The 6909-nt window shown below is 37.4% G+C and overlaps 1 pseudogene; it reads left to right on the top strand.

Moving 5' to 3' along the window:
* Nucleotides 1–1575: 1575 nt before the first annotated feature.
* Nucleotides 1576–2477, top strand: LOC103552113 (translocon-associated protein subunit alpha pseudogene; annotated as a pseudogene).
* The last annotated feature ends 4432 nt before the right edge of the window (nucleotides 2478–6909 follow it).

A 6909-nucleotide genomic window follows, 5' to 3' on the forward strand; every position in this document is an offset into this window, starting at 1 on the left:
ATCTCTCAATCTCGAGATCCTTAACTTAATCAGATCTGCATAGACCCTTTTTTCACATGAGGTAATATACATGAGTTCTGGGAATTAGGATGTGAATATCATTGGGGACCATTATTCAGCCTACCACAGAGGGGTCTGGAGCTGTTAGTGGAACCCAGAAAGAGCTGTAGCAGTAGGAAAAGGCTATCTGACAGGAGATGTGGCTTAGAACCACAACCACATGTGGTAGTAAAACATAGCCAGTGCCAAGAGATGACCAGACCAGAAGAGAGTATGGGAAATAGGTACCCCAACCTTTCTCTTGTCTTACCCTCCAATTTCTACCAGTGCTTCCCATTGGCCAAACCCAGCTGGAAATTAGAGGGCAAAGAAAGCCAGGCAAAGCAGTTCATAAAGTTCAGCCTGCTAGAGCTCAGAGGAAGGTAGAGAAGGATAAAGAGTAGATCAAATGGAGACTATCCAGCAAAGATAGGTACCAGGAAGAAGCTGACAACAGATCTGAGGCCATGTGTAGGAATGAGGACTCCTTCAAGAGACTCAGGAGATATGGGCCAGATTACCATGGCTAAAAAAGCCCCAACCAAGTAGTCTGAATTCAGAGAAGTAAAGTTCAATTCAGGACTCACTATTAAGGCTCATCCCCAAGACTGGGAAATCATTCCAGAGTTAAGGAAATTCACTGAGCACCCATGGAACTCAACTAGGCTTTGACTCTGCGGGACCCATTCCAAGGTTTTGGAACCTTAGCCAGGTTTTTCAATTAGAGATTTGCAGTTTACAAGAGGAAATAAAGAATGTATTTGTTTTAATTTGGTCACAAGAATCCAACATCTCTCACCTTGGTTTGGATTAATGATGCCATAAAGTCAACATCACGTTTGGAGCCTTCTCTTTCTGTAGAGATACTTAGGCTGAAGTTGAGGTTGATGAACTTAGGGAAAGCAAAACTTGGTTCCATTTGGCATCTCACTGACTTTAACTTGCCTATGTTGGAGACTGCATTAGTGTCATCTCGAGGATAAAATCTCTGCAGAGAATTCAATCAGTGCTCCCAAAAGCTTTGAAACTCAGGACTATTGGCCTTGGTGGTTTGTATTTCACTGGCCACAATATTACCTCTTAAGCAAAGCCCAAGGAATAAAAATGTCATGATAAAAAGGTGGATACTAAGTGGGTTAAACATTAACATTTTGAAGAAGAATGATCACTGCAATTTTTTGTGTATAGTAGGAAATCTAACGACTACCTTAGCTCACTCCCATTTTAGAAGTTAACAAAAAATACTTTTGAATAAAGGAGTGGAGAAATGTTACTTAAAACTACCCCAAAACAAAATGGTTACAATATAAATGATTTGGTCTATAGGTACAAAAGATATGCTATTTAATCAGCAGAGTCCCAAATGATCTTGATTTTTTTTCCTTCCAAGTTGATTATAGTGTAACTCTTAGACAGAGAATCATAATCACACTGGAGAACCCCTGACCCAGAGCAAAGATGAAGAAGAATGCTGCTACCACTGCCAGAGCCCTGAGAGAACCATGGACAGGAACTGGACACTCAACTGGCCGCACAATGAGACTCTTGCCTCATCTTCTTCTGCCATGCTTGATTGTCCTGTCTGCCACCCTCTTGCCAGAATAGAGCCTGGAAACTACTTACCAGTGGCTCAAGATCTTAAAGCGGATGAAGAACAATTGGAAGATTCAATAATGAAAATGAGGACGCTGAGGTGGAAAAAGATGAAGCCACAGATTTGTCAGAAGGAAAAAGATTTATTTGGGGAACTTGAAGCCTCAACAAGGGCAGATACATCTACCCTTTTTATAAAAGGAGAGAAGAAAATGGCATTGTGAAGTTCCTGACAGACATGACACACAAGGATACAGAAATGTTGTCGTTAATGGGATGCTTCATTTCATTATCCTCAGGATCACCAGTTTTATATCCAGAATATCACAGTTCTTCATCTAAACACCATGGGGCCACTCAAGAGACAGGCAAATGTGAGTCCCCCTTCATTCCTCCTTGAGAGCCCATGGGTGGATGACCCTGTGATCTAGTCATGAATGTAAATTCAAAGATTTGAACGGCACTGTATTCCAAGATGCTATCTTCAATCAAACAGTTACAACTAATGAAAGAGAGGATGTGTTAGATGGGGAAACAATCCTTACACATATGTTTCTTGCTGGTTTTGAGCTACTAGTTATTGTTGAACTTTACCAACTCCTAGAATTTAGAAATCAAAAGAATTCCACATGGAAAATAGAAATGAATGCATCAGATCTGAGTGATGCTAATGTGAATTCATTCCTCACAAAGCTCTGAATCAGATTAATAAAGCTTCACCCAGAAGTCTTCCCAGAAAACAGGCACGGAAGAGATGGATGGGATCTGATGGGCAAATGCTCCTTTGGGCAACAATTTGGTCTTTACTTAACTGCCCCAGTATTTCTCAGTTTGAAGGGAGTTAACCCAGAGAAGCAATATTACCATAGAAGGCAACAGCAACAGATGTATAGACTGAGTAATCAGAGTCAATTGCCATAATAATGCCGAAAATGTACCACATTCACTTCTGTAAAGTCACAAATTGGCTTTTCTAAAACCACTAGAATCAGGATGTGTGTGTTCGTGTGTAATGTGTGTAAACAGTTGGTCTCATCAGAATCACTGTAGTACCTGAAATATGCCTTTAGGATACTAAACATAGTGTCTAAATATAGCCTCTTCTTACTGACAGTTTCTGATATTTCTCTCCCAAAGCACAATATATATTTGCCCAACGTTTTGGTAGATTTCATGCCTAGAACTGTGTAAAGGAAAACAATCTCTGTCTTCCCTCAAATAGTTCCAGATCCACACTGAGGGCACAGATTAGCCTGTTGTTGTTGTTTTACAAATAGTATTCTAAAGAAACAAGGAGGAGTAGCTGCTTTTTAGCATTAAAAAAAAAATGCTGTTTTCTTTTCTTGCTCTTCACTTTAATACACACATTGAGAAATCTTCCCGAGGGTTCAAGAAAGTTGGGGGCCCTTCCAGTGACAAAATTGTTAAGCATGAAAACTTCTGCTTACTTTGCTGTATAAATCTCACACACACAAACACAAATACACACACACACTGGTAAGAAATTTAGGATTAAAAGTGGAAAACACTGACAGGTAAGAATACTCTATAAGAGGTTCATGATTAGATAAACATTTATTGACAAACTTTTTTTAAGTTCTAGAAAGCACTTAGTTTTTATAAATTCTTAAATATGTTAATTATATGTTATAGCATTTATTGCAAAAACTAAACAGATGATCAGGTAATTTCACTGAAAAAAAATGTCTCAGGGACATACATCCAAATCAAAAGATACCCTTTCACTCTCCATACATCCCCCAAGTAGGACTCATGTGGCATAGACAGACAGGAATAAGTGTCTCCACAAGAAGTCATCTTGAAGACCTCTGCTCCAAGATGGCAATCTCAGTCCATATCTTTAATTCCACTCCTGCTACAGACCCCACTCAAACATCTAAAGAAATATAACCAGTAATCATCACTGGAAATTAGGTAAGAGCACCATCCACACGCTAGAAAGTTGTAAAGACTTTCCATAAGGTATAATGAAGATTAAACAAGATTGAGGCAAAGAACTACCAAACTATAATCACTAGAGGTGATGAAAAAGCCTGTGTAGGGAATAATTGAAAGTATTTCCCCAACATAACTTGATTACCACCCTTGCCTACCTCCAACTCAAAACAGAAGAGGAAGAGGGTTTTCAGCTCCGAGAAGGCAGTAATAATTTAATCAGTCACACTAAAGCTCAGGAAGTGGTCAGATTCTAGAATCCGCACAGATCCTGCTGAAACGTCCCTGGCTCCCACCTGGCATGAGCAAAATGGTAAGATGAGCAAGCAGGGGACATCACTGCTCCTAATATGGGTGCATTTCCCTGTTGGAGAAGGAAATTGCCTTCAAAAGAATGAGAAAAGACTCTCAGCCAACGAGAGATACAGAGAGGAATTTTGCCTTAGTGATTTTTACCTTCATAGGCAATCTGACTGTTACACATAAATACCATCTGATTTCTTATTTATGCTTAAAACCTGAAAATGTCAACAGCCTTTATCTAAATGTAAGTTAGGTTTCATTATTCTACTTTATACTTGAATCTTCAACACAGTGGATTGTTTTTAAACTTCTTTGACAGTTTCTATTTTATTTCCCTGTTCTTTCATATAAGTTTTATTATATCGATATTAGATGTATATCCTCCATGTCTCTTGTCTTGAATTTCCATATACTATTTCATAAATTTTGTAGAAATTTTTGTTTGTCTTTTAAAAAAGCAATGGTTTTCATAAGATGCAATCTACAATTCACTGTTGCCATTTTAATTAGACAAACACACTAAGAAATCTTTCCTAGTCTTATATTATTCCCTTTTTCTGTTATCAGCTATCATTTTAGAAAAGCAATGTCCTCTTAAATCTCACTGAGAAAGTAAAGTATTGTAAATGTTATTCTTATTTCTCTATTTGTAAGTGATCATGTACCCACATTTTATCAGATAGACCCCTGAGTTTTAAATTATAAAATTTACCTTGTGTCTGTGGGGATCCCTCTGTTTGATCAGCCTTCCCAGAGGGAGCATATGTAAAAGAAAATGGGAAATGAGATTTACTGACTTTCACTTTCCATAGTATAGACTCATTAGTCAGCTCTTTTGTTATAGAATAAAAATGAAGATTAATGAACAAAATATTTACCTCAAAAATTAGAAAAGGAAGTTAAGAAAACTAGAATGGTGTTATTAATAAAGATTAAAAACTGAACTATATTAATTATAAAAGAGGAATTCAGTCAAATCAATTAATCAAAGAAGTGTTACTTTGAAGCACACAAATAATACAATAGATAATACCTTGGTAAGGTTAACTGAGCAAAAGTGAGAAAACAGAAATAAACCAGAATTATTTTATTTTTGAAATAAAATTCTCTAAATTTCATCTCAACATCTTTGAAAATAAAGAATCTTCTAGTAAAATACCAAATACCAAAACAGGCTGATCAAACAAGTAGTAATTTGGGGCCAGCCCAGTAGTGTAGCAGTTAAGTTGGCACATTCTGCTTTAGCTGCCTGGGGTTCGCTGGTTCAGATCCTGGGTGTGGACCTAGGCACCGCTCATCAAGCCATGCTGTGGCAGGCGTCCCACATACAAAGCAGAGGAAGATGGGCACAGATGTTAGCTCAGGGCCAGTCTTCCTCAGCAAAAAGAGGAGGATTGGCCACAGATGTTAGCTCAGGGCTAATCTTCCTCAAAAAAAAGAAAAAGGCAAGTAGTAATTCAGAATAGTCCAATAATCCAATAATCACAGAAGATATTTTAAAAGTTGCCAAAGAAATATAACCTCTTCCATTTCTGTTCATCTAACCTGGATATAAAGGTTTAAAAATCTGATCATTCCTGTAGTATTACTGCTCTGGAGCATGGAAAAACAAAACAAAAAAGATCATTTCAATTTTTTTTTATTTATCTAGCTAAACATGTTATCAAAAACCTGCTACCAAAAACCAACAAAATAAGCATAAAGCAAAACTATGGAACAACTTTATTTGTGAATACATATTAAATATTTCCAAATAAAATATTATGAGTTGAGTCCAGCAACAAGTTAGGTATATTGGTTGACAAATAGTTTTATTGTTATCATAAAAGGTATACATTCCCCTTGTAAAAACCAAACAACTCAGGATCTCGCTAGATATATATGTACATTTAGTTCAATGTAAACAACTTTATGTGAAGGGAATCATAATATATGTACATAATATATGTAATCTGAGAGTTTTACTCAACAATATGCCATGGACATTCATCCATGTCAATAAATATAGATCTACACCATTTGTAATGGTCACTTATTATTCAATTATGTTTATGTACCATAATTTACTTAACCAGTGTAATGGATATTTGCGTTGTTTCCAATTTGGTGCTATTATGAATAGCTCTATGATATACTCCTTGGGCATAAATCCCTTCCCATTTTGTGATTACTTTCTAAAAGTAAGGTTGCTGGATCATACGGCATGCACATTTTATATTTTTCTATTACCAGATTGCCTTGCAGAAAAGTTATACATATTTATGGTCCTATCAACTATGCTTGAGAGGGCAATTGCCTCACACCCTCACCAGCACAAGGCATTGTCAGTTATTTGGTAACAGATAATGGTTTGATAGGGAGGAAGGCCAATAATCCAGCAAGTTTGCTCATCATTTTCGACATTTATTTATTCAACAAACATATTGAATGCCTGTAAGTGCCAGAAGCTGAGCTAGGCCTAAGCACTGACTACTATCAGTGATCAGCAAGAGTGATGTGGTCTTTGGCCTCAAAAGAACATCTTTGAGAGGGCTAGGGAAGACACTAAATTAACAAATAAATGAAGAAAATAATTACATACAGAGATTAGTGGTCTGCAGGAAATAAAGATATTTTGAGAATGACAGGAGGAGGACCTGCTTTGGATAGGAAAGTTAGAAATTGTATCTGTGAAGAAGTGGTATTTAACCTGAGATAAGAAATATGGGGGGCTGGCCCCATGGCCTAGTGGTTAATTTCAATCCGCTCCACTTTGGTGGCCTAGGTTCCATTCCTGGGTGTGAACCAACACCACTCATTGGTGGCCAGGCTGTGGCAGTAGCCCACATATAAAATAAAGGAAGATTGGCACAGATGTTAGCTCAGGGCAAATCATGCTCAAGCAAAAAGAGGAACATTGGCAAGAGATGTTAGCTCAGTGCAAATCTTCCTCAACAAAAAAAAGAAAGAAAGAAAGAAAGAACGATAGAAAGATGGAGTGTAATAGGTTCCAGGCAGATGGATCAGTAAGGGCAAAGT

This window comes from Equus przewalskii, chromosome 16 (assembly GCF_037783145.1).
Source record: "Equus przewalskii isolate Varuska chromosome 16, EquPr2, whole genome shotgun sequence".
Lineage (NCBI taxonomy): Eukaryota > Metazoa > Chordata > Mammalia > Perissodactyla > Equidae > Equus > Equus przewalskii.